The following is a 23,619-nucleotide window of genomic DNA, read 5'->3' as shown; positions in this document are numbered from 1 at the left end:
CAAAACCAGGTGGGCAATGCCAGAATCAACTGCAATGACTAAAAAAAACTCTGCCCTGCCACTGACCAATCAGTGGAGACCACGACCCTAAAAGGGCACACCTGGAGAACTGATGAATATTCTGCAGAACCCCTCCCCAGAGACCTCCTGTAAGATTCCCACCTGCAAGAAAGAGAAAAAAGAGTCAGGCTCTGTGCTCTTTTTCTAGGGAACAGCCCCTGCCATTTCCTTTCCCTTCTTCCCTCACTTCTTTCTTCACAGGCAGGTGTCTCCTAAACTCTAAGACAACAGGCAGCTGGCAGCTTGTCCGAGGCTAATCCTCTGAATCTGTCCCCAAAGCCCTTTTTTCTCTGACTCCCCAGTGAGCTAAGGCAGCCCAGCCTAGGCTCTTCTCTTGCTTCTTCTATGCTAAGCCCTTCCTTGTCTCTCAGCTTTAATAGATGTACCCTCATAGTCACCTGGACTCATGTTGTGAAATCTTTCCCACATGAAGACAAGAGCCCACACCTACCAGCTGGCTCTAGGCAGACCTGATCGGGGCCAGGTTCCTGTCCAGTAACATTTTCACTCTATAACTCTGCTTGGAATTTAAGTCTGGGTTAAACCTTTGCCTCTTGAACTCTCCATTAACATAATTACCATACACTTAGTCTCTGTTCAGTTCTGGCTGCTTTAACAAAATACCATGAAGTTGGCAGCATAAACAACAAACATTTATTTCTCATAGTTCTGGAGGCTGGGAGTCTGAGAACAGGAAGTCGGCATGGCCATCTTCTGGTGAGAACCCTCTTCCTGGTTTGCAGATGGCCACTGTCTTGCTGTGTCCTTATGTGGGGACACAAGGGAGAGTCTATATTGTTATTCAGGCTCTAATCCCATTCATGAAAGCTCCATTCTAACAACCTAATTACTTCCCAAAGCCCCATCTCCTAATACCATCAAATTGGGGATCAGTCTTCAATATAAAGTGGGGCAGGGACACAGTCAGTCCATAGTAGTCTCTCTCCCCCAAACATTGCAAAACTTTCTCTTGCTTCTTAAATTTAATCTATCATCAAATCGTGTTTGTTTGTTTGTTTTTAAACTAAATCTCAAGTGTTGTTGACTCATTCAGTTTCCTCTATATGGACCCATTGTCACTACCTTAGTTTTGACTTTCCTTGCTTAGGTTATCTCAATTCCTAACTGTGACAGCCCTCCTCTAACCTCTAATACTTAACACACTGCTGGGCACACAGCAGGTCCTCAGGAGAGATGAGCTGAATGAACATCTGCACATTACTAGATATTCTCAAAGTCAAATTTCAAATCTCTTCATGTCACTGTCTGCTGAAAAACTTCCACTAACATATTGCCTACAAAATAGAGTTGAAATGACTTTGTGGGTGACTTGAGATCCATGCTCTCTTCTTAGATTCTCTCCCGCTTGTCCATCTTTAAAGTGCCCTCCACCCATCATCCTGAATTGCTCACTGGTCCCTAATATCTTCCATCTTCTCATAATTGCGGCCCTGTAAAGTCCATTTCCCTGCCTAGAATACACTTCCTTCTTCTCTTTTTGGCAATGTCCTTCAAGACTGCACTCCCCTAGACAAAGGATACTTTCCTCCTTTTACTGTCACCAGGAATTTAACTACTTCATTGATCACATAATATCACAATAGTGTGTCTCCCTCCCCTGGACTTCAAGGCTCCTGATGACAGGGAACTAACTACTCATTATTTATTTGGGGGGCCAAATGAAACATTTTACAAAGTGGCCTGCAGAGGTCTTGCTTCAGAATCACCTAAAAGGCTGATTAAATATAGATTCTGAGGCCCTTGAACTGCTGAATCAGATCTCTGGAGAGTCGAACCCTCCCAGGTAATTCTGATGCACATGAACATTTGAGAGCACAGTTACAGTATCTGACAAATATTTGATGAATAAAAACATGATGAAAAGTACTGAGATCCCTATTCCTAAAAATCTGTTCTATTTCCTTCATTCCTCTGGGGTATATTTTTGCTGGAGACAGATCCAGGGAATTTGACTCAGTCATGGATCAAAGTGGCCTAATGGGAAACAGCCTTGCATTATTCTCTAATAAAGTCATGAAAAGTACCTATTGTCCTGTCCAAATGCCAAATTAGGTTTAGGGTCATTCAGAGCCCTGAAGATGGTTGGCTGTGATAAGAACTGACACATTCTTGCTCAAGTGAGAACTGGTATTGTTGGCATCCTCTGCATTTATAATTCAGCAAAGCCAAATTCTTAAGCTGAAGTAGTCCACAAGTACCTTCTAAGGAGTCACACTGTCTCACTTGCTGTGTTTATTGCCAGTGTTGGTAACTCTAGTATCAGTTAATAGCTCTCCCCTGTTGACATTGGGTGGATTGTGAATGGGCTTCAAGGGTTTTCAGACTTTAGTTGAGGCTGATGGGCTTGTGAAGATAGGCATGTCTTGTTTAAGCCACAAAGTCTCTAAAATGTCTTCTTAAAATTTCTTCCAATTTTGAGTTCCATTAACACGATGTTGAGATCTGTCACATTGCACCACACCAGGCTTAATGAAGACTAAAAAATATGCATCATCTAAATGACCTCATGACTACACAAAGTATCATCAACAAATATTTGTTGGATTTATTATGTAGTAAATGACTAAATCTTTCCAAAAGTGCCTAGAATGAAAGTATAGGAATACATCAACATTATTTGGTAGTTAAATACAAACATAAATACCTGAGCGATGGAACAAAAAAAAGGCATCAAGAGTGATTTGAAATTGGTGGTACTTTGTGGAGGAATTGAGACTGGGCATAGCTCCAAAAAGAGGCAAGATGTAGGGTGACAATTAAGCCATTTCCTAGATTGTTCATATAATGTCACAGCTGGGCCAAGCTTTGGAGGCTGTCTAATTTATTTTAGCATATGGTACTTATTCTTTAGCATTTCCAGTATTTATTACACAAGTAGCATATACTCATTGTTGAGAAGAGAAAAATAAGTAATTTTAAAAGATCACATAATGTTACATTGGAATGTATATATTTTAAATGTTTTTCTATATATATGGCTTAAAACAAAATGTATTTATTATTTTACAGTTCTGTCGGTTAGAATTCAACACAGGTCTCACCGGGCTAGAGTTAGCAGCATTCTTTTGGAGGGTCTAGGGAAGATCCCATTGCCTTGCCTTTGCCAGCTTCTAAAAGCTTCCCCAGGTCCTGGGCTCCTGGCCCCTTCCTCTGTCCACAAAGCCAACAATGTTAAATCTCTATGACCATTCATCTGGTAATCACATCTTCCCCCAACCACAGCTGGGAAAAGTTCTCTCTGCTTTTAAGGACCCATGCGATTAGAATGGACTCATATAGATAATACAAGAGCCTATCTCAAGGTCCCTAACTGGACATCTGGAAAGTTCCTTTTGCCATGTAAAGTGACATATCCACAGAATTAAGACATGGACATGTTTGGGGGACCATTATTCTGCCTATCACATACAGAGATTACAGAGCTGGTGGATGTTGGATCTATTAGTTAAATTCTTTTGGACTGCAAGAATCTGACACAATCCGATTCTCTGCTAATGGAAATTTATGATAAAGGGATGAAAGGAAGAACTGCAAAAAGTTTGAATAAACAGAGGACCGAGCCTCCTAGGAACTGTCACTTTATTCTGAGCCTATAGATACCATGACTTTTTGCTGTCTCAACAGCAGGAATCCCTGATGCCAGATGAGGTCACTGGCTATTTCTGCTGCAATCTTGACACTTCTCAAACCTTTCTGGCTTCCTCCAATGTCCTTCTTGTACTGCTTAGCTTCTTAGTTTCTACTGACTCATGGCTTCTTCTCACTGTCTTCTCTCCATGAGTCTCTTGGTTTCTGGACTTTTCTGTCACTTTTATTTCTTTGTCTATGCCAACTTCAGGCTCCCTGAGAAAAATGATGTAGTAAAGTCTGCTGGTCACCATAGGACACAGGACATCCCTGTGTGATAGAGGGTTCCCCTGGGTTATCTCATCTGCTGCCACAAGCTTAAGGACGGCTATCTTCAAAAACAACTGCCACTTCTTGGTTCCATCATCAGGGTCACAGGGTCAGATGTGGCAATCTGAATGTAAGGAACCACGTAGGGTTACTTCTCTCACAATAGGGCCACAAGCAAGTGAGCACAAAAAGAATCTTCAAATCCTAGGGCAGAATGTCTTCCTAAAGTACCCCTGCATGCACTGCAGTTAAACTGTATCTGGGAACTACAACTGGAGTAATCGAGCTGAACAAAAGAGTTCAAGCAGGGGCTGAACGAGAGGAAAGGAACAGTGCCCAGAACTAATACTGAATATGGGCATTTTGAAAACAGTGTAGGTAATTGCTTTCAGTACTTTAGGGCTAATTGCTGGTCTTTAACAAAAGAGGCCACACAGACTTCTGAAAATTCTAAAATTATATCAATTTTATCAGTAACCAGGACCTCAATTTGCTCCCACAAACCTCGCAGGACCTTGTGAAATAGGCATTGGAAAGAAGACTCAAATGTCTCCAAATGGTGCACCCATTTGCTTCTCCATCTATATTTGCTCTGCAAAGGGGAAAGTGGTCTCATTAACTTGGAAGGAATGAATCTAAACAAGTTTCAGGAGAAAAAATCTCTTGGGCATGCTGAACCCTGCCACCACCCCCCTCCCCTTCCGAGTGGAAAAATGCTGCAGTAAATGTTACATCTGATATTTCCCACAGAAATGTGTGCTGTGGTCACAGCTCAGAGATGCCAACACAAATCTCCAACACAGCCACCTCCTGACAGAGAGCACAGTCCGGGCTGTTTTTAGTCTGGACCTCAGTAACCAGGGACAAAAGTTGATTTCAAATTTCAATTAATTACATGGGAAGAAATGGATGTCCAATAGACAGGGAGACAGGGGGCTCTCAGCATGAACGTTTTCTCCCTGGTGGCCAAGTATTGGGATGCTGCCACATCACACGCAACCAGGACTTTTTCTATGTGGTATGCTATTTTTTCTCTTGTGTTTTTAGAGAGAATGCCAATGGCATATTGTCTCCTGAACTTTCTATACCCTATAATAATTTATTGGATTCATTCATTTTCACTTGGAAATACACAACATACTTCATGTAGGCAATCAAAAGATATTTTTGGAGCAATGGCCACTCTGTCAGGAGCTGGGAATAAACTAATGAGTAAAAATATACACAGTATACTGTGTATATCAGACATTATAGCTACAAGAATGTAAAAATAAAACTTAGAGTAGCTTGAACAATAGATTTTTGTTGCCTAATCAAGCAAGAAGTCTGAGGTTAGGTTATCCTGGGGTTGGTTTACTCAGTAGATCAATAAATGTCTTCATGTCGGCTTTATTCTCAGGTGCTTAGTTCTTTCATGATATGGCAGAGTGGCTGCCATATCTGTATGTAGTGCATTCTCAACCACGTGCAAGTGAAAATTTACCCATAAATAAACAAAGCCAAAAGGAAGACACTCTCCTTTCAGGGTCCCTGTGCCTTCTTCTGAGAGAAGATTCATTTTTTAGAAGGATGGTCTCCCCTCCCTTACTCCCCCCTCCCCTCTTCCTGGCAGAAATGCCCTCAAGTCTTAGGAAATGTATCAGAGGATTGTTCCTAAGCCAATCAATACAAAACAAATAAAATAGTCATAATTGGCTCAGACCAGTCAAATTTTGCCTCCTGAGGTTAGGAAAGGGCTCAGTTTTTCCTAAAGCATGAGCTTGCCCCATACACAAACAAAATTCAGCTTTACCAGGAAGAAGGGGTTTTAGCTTTTGGGTAAGAGACCATTTGGGTCTGCCTCAGTGTGGACTTGCAGACAACATAGGAGGGAAGGGAAAAACTCCTTCACACACGATTTTCACACAGTCTGAAAGACTGATGTTCCAGTATCCTCTTTGCTAGTGGTAGTTGTAAGATCTTGGGTTAGTCATTTAACTCTTCAAATTTCTGCATATGTAAAATGGGAAATCATTTGTATCTCATTGGAGGTGTTATATGGATCAAATATATTAGTGTATGCACAATGCCTACCACTGTTTCTGGCCCATAAGAATTGCTCAATAAATCCCATTCCCTTCCTCAAAGCCCTCAGGTTGCTTGCAGTCTAAATTGCTGTGTAACTAACATGTCACCAACTTGTATTCTGATTGATAGGCACATGGTGAGCATGTACAGAGGCTTTCTGGAGCAGGTGATAGTATCATATGGCTAGGAACCACGAAGGTCTACAAAATGCTTTTGCTACAATTGGTACTTTCCATTTTTTTCTTTATCTTTCTTCTACTCTTGTCAACTCCCTCTTTTGGAACTCTATCTTCCCTTGTGTTCTGTGACAACATTCTCTTGGGTTCCCTCCTGCCTCTCTAGCCACCTTTTTCTATGCTGTCTTATAGGGCCCTCTTTTTGCCCAGCCGCAGAGCTGTATTCTCCACCTCCACTGCAATCTGACGTGTCAGTTTTGGAGGTGACGTTTTATCCTTGAGTGTACCTTCAATTTCTAGTTACATGTTTGGCACATATTATGCATTTAATACCTATTTCTTTAATACACTTTTACTCAATCATTTACTTACCAAGTATTTATTGAATGCCTATTATATGCCTGATACTCTTCTTCATGCTGAAGATATAACAATAAAAAAACCAGACCAGTCCCTGCCTTTATGAAACTTACATACTAGTGAAGAGACAATGAATAAACAGATAAACATTTCCTATGTTAGATGGAATAAGTGCTGTGGGAAAATATAATGCTGGGTAAATAGGATAGGATGGACATGAGTAGGGACAAATCCTTTCAGGGTACCTAGAAATGCCTCTTTGATGACACAATATTTGTATAGAAACCTTAGAGCAGTGAGTGACCCAAACATAAGGCTAGACAGAGGGAACAAAGAGCACAAATGCTCTGGGCTGGGACTGCACTTGGCATCTTCAAGGAATCCTCAAGTGGCTGGAATGAAGCTAGCCATATGAAAGAGGAAGGAAACAGATCAGGGGGCCATGGAGCTGGTCAGGGAGGGCCTCACAGGCAATGTTAGGGCTTTGGCCTCTATTCTGAGGGAAGAAAAGCCATTGAGGGTTCTAAGTAGAGGAGTGATATGATCAGACATGCTCTTAGGGGGTCCCTCTGGCCACTCTGTTGAGAAGAGACCTAGGAGGCTGGGGCAGAGGCAGGATGTCTGTTAGGAGACAATTACTATAACCAAGGCAAGAGATGCTTGGGGCTTGGATTGGGGAGGTAGCAATGGAGTGGTTAGAGTTGGGTGAATTTTGGTTTTAATTTGAGGTGAGATCAATGGGATTTTCTACTGGATATGGGAAGTGAAGGAAAGAAATCAAGGTTAAGCCTACATATTTTGGTTCCAGCAAGCAGGAGAAGAGACTGTAATTTCCTGAGAAGAGGAGAACTGTTGGGAAGCAGGTGGGGGTGGGAATGAAGAATTAGATTTGAGGCAGGTTAAGTTCCCCTCGGTTATTAGGCATTGACTTGTAGCTCTTGAGAAGGAAGTTGGTTTTAGGAATGAGGAGGTCAGAGGAGAGGTCTGGGCTGGAGACAGACCTTTGGGCATCAGCATGTATGTAGATGACATTGAAAGAAGTGACACTGGGTGAGATCACCAGGGGACACATGAAAAGGGAAGCAAACTGGGGAGTGAGCACTGGGTAGGCCCAACTGAGAGGTCGAGGAGAGGAGCGAAACCAACAGAGGAGATGGAGAAAGGGTGGCCTGAGAGGAAGGAGGCCCATCACCAGCATGTGGGGTCCTGAAAGGCCCATGTCGAAAGAGTGTCCGGCACGAGGTGAAAGCGTGTCAGCATCTGATGGGGAAGTATGCAGGGGCTGAGAATGGCCTGATGGATTTGGTGATGTGTGGAAGTCTTTGGTGGCTTTAACAAAGCAGTTTCAGCTGTGGGTGCAAGAGAAAGTGGGAGGAGAAGTTGGAGGCAGCAGTACAAACAAGTCCTTCAAGGAGCTGTGCTGTGAACAGGAAAATGGGTAATAGTCAAGCGAGGCTTTTGGGGTTTAAGAGAGGAGATTTAGTATTCTTGAATGATAATTGAAAATGTAATAGAAGGGGAAATTTTTATGGTATAGGAGAGAGGAGTGAGGTCCATGAGCAGGTTTAGGGGTGGAATCCAGGGAATAGTGAAGAGTTCAGCTAAGCTACTCCATGGCATTGCTGCCTCAGCATCCATTCTGTTGGGCCCAGCAGCCTGCAGGGAGCCTTCAGCTGGCACTAGCCCACAAGCAATCACATTCCCTAGACAGCAGCCACAGAGTCATAAGAGAATGTAAGTTCCTGATATGACTTTCCTAACAGCCCCTGTGATCAACAGTCTTCCCCACCTCCCAGGGCCTTCCCCTTGTATGCCCCTTAGTTAAGACTTCTGTGTAACTTACCAAAACCCCACTAATTTGGGTTCCAAAATCATATATGCACTTACCTTCTGATATCTATGCCCCAGGATTTCCCATGGGAAAATTAAAGTCATTTTCCCTCTGTCCACTTCCGCCTAACCCTCCTATGCTCCCTATTTCAGAGAATGTCACCCTCAGTGCTCCTATTTCCCAAAGCACAATAATAAAGCCTTTGAATAGCTCCTAAACTAGTATAGGACAATGGTCGTTATTTTCTGAGATTGAAAACAACCGGTAAGTGAAGCACAGGGTATGAGATGGTGAGCCTCCTCCATTCAACAAAAGACCACAAGAGACATTGAACTTGAGTTTATTTTTCATTGGTCCTGCAGGAAGTACACAGCACACTTCGAGGGGCCATGAGGGGGAAGTCAAGGCAGGGTGCAAGCAGAGAGATCAACAGGACCTGGGCACACGCCCTTAATATATTTATGGGTGGAGTACCTTTCGGTTCTCGGGCTAAGACCATTATTAGCTCAGTTTGAACACTATCAAGTCTACCTGTGAGAGATGCAAGTGGGAAGGGTGAGTATGAATTGTAGCTGAAACATGTTGGGTGACTGACTGACTGCCCAGAGTGATATTATTCCTTTAGTAATTATGAGGTGTACAGCAGATGGCGTGTCAGTAGCTCTAAAGCCGGGCTTCAGAGTCTATAGTTCTAACAAACTCCCAGATGATGCCAATAATATTGGTCCACAAACCACTCTTTGAGGAGCAAAAGTTAGGAGACAGAAACCCATGCAGATAATTTAATTTAATGTATTAATTTTTATAATAATAAGGGACCTACATGAACATAGTTTAGCAAGTGGATGAAGGCAAAACCATGGAGATTGTTCACTGTCAGGCCAAGGAATGTGTTCTTGATTCTGAAAACAATGTAGAACAATGGAAAGATTTGATCAGTAGGATCACATGGTTTTATTGCAAAATGCTAGAAGTAGTCATGGGAATGTAAAGTAAAGCCTACAGAACATGGTCAATTCTGGTCAGGAACATAGTCAGTTACACTGTAATAACCATGTATGTGTGGCGTTGGGCAGGTTCTAGACTCATCGAGCGATCACTTTGTAAGTTATGTAATGTCTAACCACTATGCTGCACACCTGAGACTAACATAATATTGAATGTAAACTGTAATTAAAAAAAAAAAGAAATGAAAGTCAATCATGTGTTGACTTCTCTCTAGGTAGTGGAGATAAAACAGTGAACAGTGAACAGGAAAACCAGAGACCTGTCCTCAGGGAGCTAACATCTGGAGGGAGTTAGACAGGTAATAATAAGATAAATAAAAAAACAAGATGATTTCAGATTGTAGAAGTGCTGTGAAAAAATAAGAAGGGTTAATGTGATTGAGTGCGGAAGTCTCCTCCAGTGGGAGGTCGTTTTTAAGCCAAGAGCTAACCATGCAATGGAGCCGCCAGTCCTGCAAGGATCTGTGGAAGAGAATTCAGGGCAGAGGGAATGACAGGGTGATGGCCTTGAGGCAGGAGAGAGCAATGAGGCAGGAAGACTAAGCAAGTCAGTGTGATGGGGCCTTGTGAGCAGGAGGAAATTGTATGAGATGGGGTTGGAGAGATGAACAGAGGCCAAATCACATAGGGCCTTTGAAAGCTGCAATAACGAGTTTGTATTTCATTTTAAAAGTGGTAATAAAAGAATATGATTTTTAAAAGATTACTCTTGCTATTGTGCGAAGATTGGATTGGGAGTCTGTTTGTGGGGTCAGGTGAGCGGGCAGAGGGGGGGCATGCTCAGAACTGTGCTTTAGAAAGATGAAATGTGTCAGCAACATGTAAAACAGCTCAGAGGGGAAAAGCAGCTCTTCAGAAATATCTACAATTGTCGGTTGAAGAGAGCATGAGCTGGGGAATTCAGACCCACACTTCCAAATGAGGCGACAGGATGTGAGCTAAGATTCAAATAATCCCCAACTCTCTTCAGTCAGGCATGGAGGCCAGGACTTCCTCACTAATTCCCTCATGTAATCCTCTCTGCAACCGCACAATTCTGGTTACAAATATCAGTTTCCAGGTTTTAACCCAGACTTACTGCTAGAGAGCTCCAAGGGCATCTGCTTGTCAACACATAAATGCTTCGGGAGAATTGAAATTCAGGGAAGGCTGGAATTACTGAGTGTGTCTCCACCTCCTCTGCCAAAAGGAGTGGAGATGCTTATCATTTTTTGATTATCAATAGCTTTCTTTTTCTAACACTTTGTGCCTTTCTTTAAACCCTACTGATTAATTTACAACCCAAGAAGCAGTGAGATTTCAGGAATTCCAGGATGAATCTACCTCAAAAATACCGAATTGCAAGGTTAGGAAGCCTATGAGGCAGAGTCTCTCCTCCTTGCTGGGTTGCTGTGCAATGCTGCTGGGAGATTTAAGGCACAGGCAGACCTCAGGGGCAATTCTTTTAGCTGCAATCCTCATTTGTATTTTAATGTAAATGAGTTTCAGATCCTTCTTGAGAGAAAATTTTGCCTGGGAACTATGGATGGTTCTGGGCCCAGAGTTGGGGCAAAAGCCTTGGGGGAGTTGAATGGGGAAGGGGAAAGGGGAAGAAGTGGCCCAGAGCACTGAACTTCACTTCCTTTCCTGTGTTTGCTGGAGCCAGGAAACAACTGCCCACCCCTTTCCTGAGCTCTCAACATAATTTGGTTTTATAACTTTGCATTATCTGTGCTTGGTTAGATTCTCATGTGAGCTGTGCATCTGGATGGTTACCTTAAAATATGCATTTCTTCAAAAAAGGAAACTCCCACCTGCATTTGGACCCCTTTCTCTTGGTGTAGCGCTGGGCTGTGTCTTCAGACCAGAAAAGGTTTTGCAGGCAGAGGGGACCTACTAGAAAAAGACAGGGAGAATGTTGTACTTGACAATTTTGTACTTGACATTCATTTTCATAGAAATAGGGAGAGGAAAAAAGTAGAAGGAAGGAAAATGAGGGCCAGTATGTGCCTAGCTCTGCTTGGGCACTTCTCAGGAAGGTTATCTCAGGGGCCCGTTTTCCTCTGTTCTTCTTGGACTCTCCAGGATTAGTGATCACCTCCAGTAGTTTCCAGTTAGGAAACCCAGGGCTTGTGGCTCATTTTTCTCTACCACGAACCTCTTGGTCATTCATTCCAAATACACAGAATTAGGAACAGTGACCAGAACAGGTGAAATTCAGAGTATCCACTTAATTAACCTATTCATTCAGTAAACATTACAGCTAGTACCTGCCAGGAATTGAGATATAAAAGGGAAAAACATAGTTTTTGCACAGTGAAAAGACTATAGAGTTTCATCTTTAAGATAATAGGATAGGCCAGAGTATCTTTAAGGTCTGTAATAATATTAAAATTTATAGCTAATGGTGATCTGTCTTGAACGTTTTATTTGATTAATAATATACCCCCCAAAGCGAATTTTCCACACAACTGTTTCCTGACAGGACAGTTGTGTGGTGAGCGGTCTTCAGGAGGTTGGAGACTCAATCCAAAGTGGTCCACTTAGGAAAAAGTAATCACGAAATATCTTTGCCATCTAGTGTGTTTTGTCTTAAAAGTTTACGCACATCCTATTTCTCAATGTATTTGACATGGTTTTATTATTAAAGGGTTTTATTATTATTCATTGAGACTCTAGGAAGATAGGCCAGCTTCACCCTTTCGGTTTAAATATTTACAGGTAGTTACAGCATAAACTCTGAGTAAGGATTAAAGTCCCTGGCTGTCTCTATTTTCTAGTCTTTTTTCACTTGCCCACTCATTGCCAGCTTCCCAGAGGCAAAGAGTCTGAGCATCAGCTTCCTGTATAAGTGAAACAGAGTAGCTTAACTAAGTTACTTGATCTTTATAAATGTCCTTGGTCCACAGGGAATCAAGTAACTGCTTTCTGAGTCTTAGCATCTTAACTACTCACAAACAGTATTATTCATATCCACTTGGTTGTATGACTTTTCTTTACAAAAGAGGATGAGATATGAAAGCCACATATATAAATGCCTGAAAGAAACACACACGCACATTAATTGGATTCTTGGCAAAAGACTGAAAAAATGTCCCACAACTGATGAAGGAAGTTATTTTTAGAACAACTTTGCCCTAAAATGTGTTGGTGCTTCTGTGAATGAGTTCATAGCACATTCTACAAACTCTTTTGGCCTGATCCTTTGAAAATAATCTCCATTTTTCCTTTTTATTACACAATAAAATAAAATGAGTAGTCTCCCAGTGCTGTCTCTTGGAAGCTTTTCTCAGTTGAAAGCTCTTTTATTTCTACTTCCATCTTCATGTCGCCTTTGCCTTTTCATATGACCTGCCTTTATGACCTAAAGGTGTTAATAGAAATTTAAGTTCTTTCCATTATTCATTTAGAATTTTAGTTGTCCCCATTTTTAACCCATGAGCTCACCCTGATGATTCATCAGATTTCCAATACTACAACCCTCTGCTATTTTTCTAATGAAAAGGTTGAAGACTAGTTCTTTATATGGCATTGCAAGAGAAGGAGTAAACTACTGGTAGTTACTGAGATCAGACTTTGTGATAAGAGATCTGCCAATGATTAGAAGACCTCACCTAGCTGGTCTTAAAATGGAATTAGTTTGATGGTGCCAGTGGGAATTAAGGGACAGCATGGTCCCAGAACAAACACAATACCTGTCTTTTGGATGCTCTTAATCTCAAAGGCAAATGAGGGAAATAGGTCTTTGTGAAGCCTAGCCACACATTCCTCAGTGATTATGGTACCAAATACTTGTGATTCAAAGTGACTGTTTATCAGATAGTAGAAACATCTATATCATTAAAGGATGTAAAGGTCTTCTTTTTTTTCTGTTTAATTGTTATTCAAGTACAGTTGTCTCCACTTTCCTGCCACCTCTTTTCCCCACCCTACCCACCCACCCCTAATCTCCCCCCCTCAATTCTTGAGGGTCTCATGTTATTGAAATTAATGTGTTTCGAAGTCATTTATCCATATCTGAGGCTGCATCTACAGAGGTTTTCAATAATCTTGGCCATATATGTTATTGGAAGGAAAGACAAGTTTACTTCTAGAAAGCACAACCTGGACACAGATGTTTCCTTGGTGTGTCCTGTGTACTTTGCTTACAGAAAGAACCTCTACTCTGTATATTATATTCTGGATGAATTTCAGGAACTCTATGCAAACAGGCATACTTACAGTACTTCTTTATGTTTCCAGCAGCCTAGAATTTGGCATCTGAATTAAAGTAGCTTCTGAGTATGTGCATTGCTTTTAGGAGCTAGGAAAATCCAGAGGCCCTCTGTGCTCACAAGGATAATTGACCCTTAAATTATCCCTATAAAATTGTCTGATGACAGAATTAACTATTCAGTCTATAGGTTTAAGCTTGAATATCTGATAAGATGCACATAGTCTGTAACATTCTTTATATTGTTTTCATTCATTTAGACTTCAGTGTGAATAAAGATTCTGAAAGATTTTGATGTAGAGTAGAGAAGAGAGCTCACGGTACTGGGCTGCTATGGGTGATAATGAGGGAAGGAGAGATTTTCTGAAGATGGAAATAAATCCTGACTTTGCTTAATTCAACAGGTGTGCATGGATGGCTTTGACCTCAGGTATGAAACTCGTGCAATTCCTTTAAAAAGGTGGTAGTTCCAGACTTGTAGCACTTTTTTTGTAAATAGGAATGGAGTGTGTAGTATCGCAGAACCTGAGACCAGCTCCAGTTCCTGAAGGCCCCCGCCTGTGGGCATGCACCCTTCTGCGTCCACATGGGCAAATGAAAATGGCTTCCAATCAGAGGTCTCAGACATGTGTATCTATTGCACATTCTTCATGGCTGAATTTCTTGTTGCTGGTTACAAATTTGACTTTTGAAGCTGAATGATGCAAACACTTCCTGTCAGGCTATAGAGTCTGCATGTAAAGTTTTCTTTTCTTGTAATGTTTTGTCTGATTTTGGTATCAGGGTGATCCTGACCTTAGACAAAAGGCTGGAAAGTGTTTCATGGTTTTTTTTGGAAAAATGTATAAAGGAAAAGTTCAAATGTTTGATATGTTTCAACAAGTAGAGACATTTGGGCCTGGGCGTTTCCTTGTGGAAAGTTTTTTGATTACTACGAGTGTGGAGGAAAAGAAAGATTAGTGGTTGTTTAATGACCACGTAGTAGTGACTGCTAGAGGCACAGGATTTGTTCTCCAAGTGATGTAAATGTTCTAAAATCAAATTGTGATGATAGTTGCACAACTGTGAGAATGCGTTAAAAACCATTGAGCTGTTTACTTGAAATGAGTGAAATGGCATGTGAATTATATTTTCGTAAAGCTGTTTAAAAAGCAGGTATTGATTCTGTTCATTCTCCCTACTGTTTCTCTTTTTGTATATTATTAATTTCTGCTTTCTTTCCTTCTTTTTGATTTCTTTGGGTTTGCTCTTTTTTTTTAGCTTATGAAGTTGCAAATTTAATTCATTCATTTTCTATTTTTAATTTACTTAAAGTTATATATTTACCTATAAAAACCTTTTAGCTACATCTAACAATTTTAAAAGCAGTACTTTTATTCTGCTGTAATTTTTGTAATTGTCATAAATTTTTGTCCCTAAAATTATAGCCTCAAAATACATAAAATACACAAATATTTTGCAATGTGATTTTTTTCACCATGAGTCATTTAAGAGAAAATATTAAAAAATTTCCAAATATGTGTTTGTGTTCACTATCTCCTGGTAGATTTATATTTTTATTATTATGTGGTGCCCACATTTCTTCTTATGAGTGTGTTGTGTCTGAAATTCCACTCTGTCTAGCATTTGATATTGTTATATAGAATTTTTTTGGTTATTAATTGCATGGCACCACTTTTCCATAGCTGTCAATCTTTCTGTATAATTATGCTTTAGATTTTGTTTAGTGTTTCATATAAATAGCAGATACCTGTCTTAAAAATTCCCAATCTGTTTATCTCTCTCATTTCCTGATGAATTTGATCCATTTTCATGGTCAATAATTACTCATATACTTGCACTTATTTCTACTACCTTATTTTCTTTTTACTATGTCTTTTCATTGGATCCTATACATATCCATGTTTTCTTTTGAATAAAGTTGTGGGTTTTTTGTTTTGTAATGAATATTCTCCATGCATCTTTCTCCCCTCTCTGTTGGTTTGGAAGCATTTTTATTATTTTAATTCTATTATTTTTATAATTTTAATGTCTGTCTACAATCTTTGACCATATTATTTTTCAGTCTAAAGTCTAAATTTATTCAAAAAATTTTTAGAATTGTATGTCAACTATAATTGAAAAATAAATTAAAAAATAAAGAAAATAAATGTATGTATTTTAAAGAAAATGAATATTACAAGCTCATTGGACAGTTGCATCTACTCATTAAATAACTACTTTCTAGAATTTTAAAACTTTTTCTCCACAATTGCTAAACTCACTCTTAACATTAAATTAAATTAACCAACGTGTTTGTTGTTAATTTTGTGTTTACCACTGTTTCTTATATTCCTTGCCTTTCCTCTGAGTCCCTTTATTTAAATGTAGTCTTTCATATTTGTATTAATGAGAATCAATTTATGGTAAACTCTTGGTATTTCTTTACAAATCTAAAAACACATTTATTGCCCTTGATTTTGTTTGAATGACAGTTTGGGTATAAATGTCTCGGCTGAGTTACTTTAATTTAGCATTTTGGGGATATTATTCTTTTATCTCCTGGTGTCTACTGTTGCTGTGTAACTGTCAGTCTTTTGTAAGTCGTTTGTCTTTTTTACTCCAGTAGTTTTTAAGATTCCCACCCCCCTTCCTTCGTTCTCGATTATTTGTAGTCTCGGGCATGGATTGCCCTGTAGTAGTAATTAACCTTTATTCTCGCCTTGGGGTCTTGGACTTAACTTCTCTTAGGACTCATGTCTTCAGTTCTGGAAAAACATTAACAAGTATCTCTTTAAGTATTGTTTTTCTACCTTTCTGGGAAATTCTGTTAGACAGATATAAGTTAGACTTTAAAATAAATTCTCTAAAACTTTTAACTGTTTTGTCATATTTTTATCTCTTTGTCTCTTTATGATGCATTTTAGTGAAATCCTCAATAATAGCTTCCAATTTGCTAGTTCTAAACAGTTTGGCTCTTTTTCAAAACTTTCTCAATAAATATTTTTCATGTCTAAAATTTTTGCATTGTTTCTTTTAGATATACATTTTGTTTAATTTCTTCTTGTTTTTGCTTGCCAATTCTGTGTTGTACTTTTAGTAAATGTCCTTCTTTCACTTATCTCCTTTATCACCCTAAATTTACTTATTTTAAAATCTTTATCAGACTATTCTGATACTTTAGTTTTGCTTGGTTAAATGTACCTTTTTCTAATTTCTAATTTGTATCAGATATCTGTCTTAGCATTACCATTACTTTGCTTTGGTATCGTAGTGTCTAGGCTCATTTTGAGATGAAAGTACTTTTTTTTTTAACTCCTCTGCCTGTCTCTTCCTCTGTAAGTTGTTTCAGTGATTGCCTCCACCTGGCTCCTTGGGGCTCGCTGACCAAAACACATCTTATGTTGCAGGTTTGGTCTCCGGGTTTAAGGTTTATGGCCAATTTGGTCATAGAGCCAAGAGTTAGCTTCTTTCAGATTCTGAAGACGAGGCTGTTTTATGTCCTATTAATTTAAGAAGGAGGCAATATTCTCAGGCAACAATTAGAAGGGCAATTTTTCAGGCTTTTCTTATTTTTAAGTTGGGGGAGTTCTGCCACTTTCTAGAGTAATGTTAGTTACCATTACTTTAGATGGGCCCACCTCCCAGATGTCTTCCTGTGCCAGAAGCAGGCCTAGATCCTCGCGTCATATGCTGTTGATGGCCTCCTTTGTCTGGTTCATGAACTTGGTCCGTGTAGAAGCTTACTGTGTTTGAAACTGCTTATATTGTTTTACTTATTTATTTATATTTTGCCTGTCATTGTTCTTGTTTGAAATGGGGTGTGAAAATTGGGGGGGGAGGGGTAGGCTAAAAAACATATATTTAATAACCTAATTTTATACCTCCTTAGGGTGATTCTTGCTTAAATACAATTTCCAAATTGTTTTAAAAAATTAAAAATATGTTGAGGCCAACTGAAATAAACACTTCCTTTGTGCTTTCTTAAACCGTAGAGCAGTATTGTCCAATATAAATATAATCCAAGCCGTGCATATACTTTCACATTTTCTAGTAGCTGCACTAAAAATATAACAAGAAACAGAAAACTGACTCTCACATTTTACTTAACCCCATAAATCCGACATATTACTATTTCAAAATATAATCAATATAAAATTATTAATAAGACACATTTTCATACCAAATCTCTGAAATCAGGCATCTGTTTTATCCTTATGGAACATCTCAGTTCCGAGTGGCCATGTTTTCAATGCTCCATAACCACCTGGGACTAAAGACCTCCGTACTGGATGGTACAGACTTATGCTATTTATAAAATAACAGTAATTTAATCACCACTACTGCTATCACTTTGCATTTTTGGATCTTTTTCCCCCAAGAAATTTATTCAGTAATTAAGATGCACAGCAAAATTTACATGGCCTCAAACCTGTATTTTCATCTATATTATATCTGTCATCACCATGCTGATATACATGGAGAATTCTCCTTGGCTTCTCTTTTTCAATTGAAGGAAGATAGTGGAATGTCCTGTGTGCACAAATTTAAAACAGAAACAAGACCATTTATGCTATTAATCTTGAAAAACTGTTTTCTGAAAAATCAAAGTTTTAGTTTTTTTCCAAGTGACATGATAGAGAATATATAAGGTTTGAAATGGTCATTACATTAATTATCTAATAAATTAATTAAGAAGTAAAACTCCATTTACTACTGAAGAGCATTTGCAGGTGCTGAAAAGGGTTTGAAAGGAGTCAGAAGTGTAAAATATGGTGGAGTTTTATGGTTTTAAATGGAATTGTTTTCAGTTGAGATTGCTTTTCAGTTCCCCTGAGACAAAGGATATTTGGCTTTATTGAGTCCTAACAATGATTGTGATGGGCTGTTTACAGGCTGACATCCCAGGTATCTCAGGCAGCCAGGCAGATCTGTTTGGATGCAAGAACTCTTTGTCTGCCCTCTGTATGGGTATTAGCAAACCTTGCTACTTCTGGGAAAAGTAATCCTTTCGAAGTATACTGTTACATTATTAAATCACGTCTTTTCCAAAGCATGGGACCACCTTCTCTCAAGATCTCTAAATCACACTACTTTGTAAAACTGCTTATTTATATAGCTTAGAAACATTGATAATTCATCAACCTCCTGCTTTTATGGTCAATCTTTAAACATGCTAATTTGTCATATCTTTTGAAACTCCTTCCTTCATCACTGTGGTTTTCCCCAGTAATTCCCAATCCTGTCATATTTAATGAAAACAATACCAGTAATTACATTGGTACATAGCCCTTTTCTCTTGGGAATCTCCAAATGGTTTCCAGATTGGTGGGGGGTCAGTTTTCAAAAGCTCCTTGTGAAGAAAGAGGGGGGAAGGGATTAGTTTCCAATCAAGGTGGGGGAGAGAGGCTCACCACAGGATTGCGTCATTGCCTGTGCCCTTCTGTCCATCTGTGCTGTAACATTTCCATGTTGGCCGAATGGTCCAAGAAGCTGAAATGCACCTATTTGGCAGGGACTACTGCTATGCTGTCTAGGGAACCGTCATACTGTCATCACAGCTGGATGTGACAGGTTCCAGGAGTTTAGAAATTGTTCTTGACATGACGGGAGGCATTTTTATGTCCTAGCATCAGGAATTCGTCATTTCCTATGTTCCTACGAAAGTAGTACTGCTCCCCCCGCCCCAAGCTCTTTCAATCTCAGTTATAACATGGTTTGTTTTTACCTATGGCACTTACCACCACATAACATGTTACATATTTTATTTTTCTACCCACCAGTATGTAACCTCTATGGAATTCCTGGCCATGTCTGTTTTGTTTACAGGTGTGTTTCCTGCCCCAAGGACTCCATAGGACCTCCATAAATACTGAATGATGGACTGAATTTACACAGAAGAACTGTACCTTCTTTCAAATCTTCGGTGAGTTTAGGAGCCTGGATTCACATCACAGTGCTGTAGTTAACTAGTTATGAGATCTTGAGCAAGCTGCTCAAACTCTCTGGTTTTCAGATTCTCAGGTATGAAATGGAGTAATAATATGCACCTCCTACACTGATGGAGAACTAGATGATGTAAAATGCTCAGACAAACATAGTATCTGGCTTGCAGTAAGCACTCAGAGAAGGGGGACTACTTGAAAAAAAATCCATCACTATTCCAGTGGTTTCTCATCTGGAAAGTTGTTAGAGCTCAGAACCTTCACTTCCACCATAGAAGTTTAAGCCTCAGGGCTAAGTCATATTCCTTCAAAGACCAGGAGCAAAACCTGGGCATGGTCATTGGTCCTGGAGGGTCTAGGGCAGCAAGGGGCATACTTAGGGGTTTTCCAGCAAATCTAAACACAGTTGTTAAAAATATCTTGTTCCACACACAGGGGCCACAGGCCTGCTTCGTATCCTAGCCCAGTGGGGGCAGTTTCTGAGAAGGGGAGGGAGGGAGCTCATGTTACCCCACAGCATGTGCTTTCAACAAACATTGGTTCAGCCCCTTCTGGCTGGGGGTTATCAAGTTGGCCTTGCTAAATGGTGCCATGCCCTTATTTGGACAGGGTTGGGGTGGAGCAAGAAAGTAGGGAGCTTCATTCCTAAACCCCTGATTACCAGCATCTTCCCAACCCTGAGAGTGGCAACAGCTGACTCACCCCAGCCCAACCCTCCACCTGTGGAAAAAGGGATACCCAGGCATTCTTGCTTCTCCCCAGGCCCCTGTGGAGGAGGCATACCTCTGAAAGCAAGTGAGTGTTAAGTGCATGATCTTATCTGCTTCTCAAAGCACGGAAAGAATATTTTAGCAATCATGTTAAATAAGTGGCATTGCAAATGTGCAATATTAAGCCGATAAGCATTCCTGAAACCTCCAGGAGTGGGTAGATATAGGCGCACTTGAAATGAGTTAATAATGTAATGCAATAAGTGAGACAAAGACCTGAAAAGCCACTATAAGTTGTTTGCGCTTTTACACATGGGAGAGATTGTTATCATTACTAATACTCAGGCTGCATTTTTCAGATTAAGAAAAGGGAGGTAAAAGGTTTTCAGAGACAGGATGTGCAAATAAAGATTTCTCTTGAAATACATGTGTGTGTACAAGCCTGGGTGTGCTTGCACATGGGTGCGTACAGTGCCTTTGCACGACTCTGCACTCCTGGATGGAGAGTGGTCATGCTGGAGCACTAGCCCCACAAACTCTGCCCATCCAGTTCCCAGCCCCTGCCTTGGCTGACCTTCCATGCAGGAATGCTAGGAATGCCTCCCTCCTCCTTCCTGCCCCCCCCCCCCCCATGTACTATCCCACCCACCCAAATCCTGCTCAGTCATCTGGGCTCCAGTCCCAATGCCTGGAGAATTCTCCCCTCAACAGTTCACAGTGATCTACATTCTACTTTCCCTAAACGTCTGTGATATGTTTGTACTATCCCGTTTTTATAATTGGAAGTTTGTTTTTGTAACTGGCAAAGTGGAATAAACCAGTCCCTTCACTCGACTTCTGACTTCTCTCGCTGCTCCCCACCTGCACGGTGGAGCTGTGGTGTGTGGATCTTGACCAGAAAGGTCATAAATCTTCCCCCTCCCTCCTTCTCCAATAGAAAGTCTCTGAGATGCCTCCGGAGGACAGGGATACAACCTAACAGACAGAAAAGCAGCATGTCAAAGCTTCTACAGGGCTTCCTGTAGCCATCTGCGATGAGATGGTCCTTTGAAAGATTAGATGGTCCTGAATGATCCTGGGTTTCTTAGCTGTGGGTGAGTGGTCCAGCGGGGCACCCTGAGGTCCACCTGAGGGTGAGCAGAGCTGGGCACCGAAGGGAAGGAGGGGCAGATGACACTTGATACCTTCCAGTACATTGATATGAAGAACAAATTCCAGAGAATAGAATTAGATTGTATTAGGATGAAATTGATTATGCTGTATTCAGGAAATATGCTTATTCTTGGATATTGAAGTAGATCATATGATTTTAAAACAATGGTTGTTTTCAGAAGGGGTGTGTGTATATGTGTGCTCATGTGCAATTGATTCCACAGTTACCTGTGGGATGGTCACCTCCTCCTTCTTGGCTCACGAAGCTAAGGAGACCCCGAAAGACACTGTCCTTCAAAGCCCCTCCTGGATCCCAGTGAGTCAAAAAATTCATTAAGCACCTACTCTGAGACTAGTAATGTTCTATGTAAATGAATCAGTTCCTATCATCCAGAAGGTCACAGCCTGCCCGGAAGCAAGAGAGTGAGATCCAGGCAGAGGGATGTGCTGCGTGCGCAGTGTGGTAGTGGCGGGTGGGCGGGGGGCGGGGGGCGGGGGTTAGCTCCAATTCAGACGATGCCACATTGATGTGAAGGCTAATGATAGGAAAAATTCAATTCTCCTGAAGTGTACACAATTTCCTGTAACTATTATGTTGAGAAATCTAATCTCATGAGGGTTTTTTTTTTTTGTCCCTTTCCTGACTAATTTGTTTTCTGGGCTCTGTATGTGTGTGTGTAGTCATCATTGAGATTGTTGTGCACAGCGCTCGCTCAGGAGAGACTTGGAATAGTCCGAGCCCGGTGAGTTCACTCCCCAAACTCTCAGTGCCCAGACATTCCCTACACATCACACTCCACATGCACACACACCACACATCACACTCAGGCACACACACCACATACACACACGGATATGCCACACACAACACCACACACATACATGCACATACCCCCCCCCCCCGTTTCAGGAGGTCCTAAAATGCAATGACATGGGTTTACCAGGCACCTTGCAGTTTTCCATCCCATACTCTGACCTTGAGGAGAGGGCACACTGAACAGCTGTTCCTTCCTAAGGTTCTTTATGGCTAAAAGCAGCTCCAGGGGGAGAGGTTCTGGAATCAGTTCTTATTCATACTCCTATCCTTAAATCAAAACTGGCTATGAACATAATAATCCTTATGATTCACTTGGAAAAGTACATAGGAAGTCAGGGGTTTTTTTAAGTTCTTTTTTTAAAGGTTGAAATGAAGGCAGGAAGGTGCAGAGCATTGCTCTGCTGGGCCCGTGCGGGTGGGCCTGGGATCTCTCAGGCGCAGTCTGGTTGTGTATTTTCCCTCGCCACAGCTTGCCAGTCTATGCATGATTCACCTTCTCAACTGCACGGGGGAGTCAGTTCGGAAGTGATTTCGATGCTCACCTCAGCCAGCACACTGTCTTCCTTGTCTGACTGGAACCCGTCTATCTCTGCCTTTCCTCCTGCTCCTGGGCCTCTGACCATTCCTCCTTCCAAAAGTGCTCTGGGTATCCCAGTCTCCTGGCTTGACTCACCTTTGTCTCCTTACCTGAATGGTAACCCTCCTTTGTCACCCCTCCACTGGCTGCATGGAGTTCTACTGCTCCCTAAAAGCATTGCTAAAATGCCATTTCTGTTATGAAGTCTGTTGTAATCACCTCAGTCAGAAGTGCTCACTTCTCAGCTTGGAAAAGACTTACTGTCCTCACATAGCAACAATCTCAATTATTTATTTGACAAATGTTTGTTGAACACCTACAATGTACTAAATAAACACAATGCTTAGTGTGGGAGATACACTGATGAGCAAACCACAAAGAACAGCTTCCTGTCCTGTTGCTGGTCCCAGCTAGTTGTAGGTTCTCTGCAGGGGACGACTGCGTCTAGCAGTTCTTTGTAACCTCCAGAATATAGGAGAATTAAATCAATTTTACCAAATTGATTAATGAATTCATTCTTTCTTTCGAGCCATGCCATACAGAGTTAGAATCAACACTATAAATGACCCCTCAAAATATCTAAGGCTAAATGTGGGAAGAAGAGGAATATATTTCATTCTTATTTAAACATCAAGTAATTGTTTTCTGTATCGAATGTAGAGTTCCGGTTTTATCAAACACATCTGAGAGAAATACCCAAGCCCCAATCCTCCCCCCAAACAGACAGCAGTTGTAAATGTCTTCTTCCTGCTTACAGACTGGAATTCCAGAGCCTGGCCTGTGAAATACCAGTTTTCTTCTCCCTCTGAGGAATGGAAATGGGACAGA

Source organism: Desmodus rotundus, chromosome 3 (genome assembly GCF_022682495.2).
Source record: "Desmodus rotundus isolate HL8 chromosome 3, HLdesRot8A.1, whole genome shotgun sequence".
In the NCBI taxonomy this organism is placed as follows: Eukaryota; Metazoa; Chordata; class Mammalia; order Chiroptera; family Phyllostomidae; genus Desmodus; species Desmodus rotundus.
The sequence above is the reverse complement of the archived record's forward strand: the minus strand, read 5'-3'. Positions refer to the sequence as shown.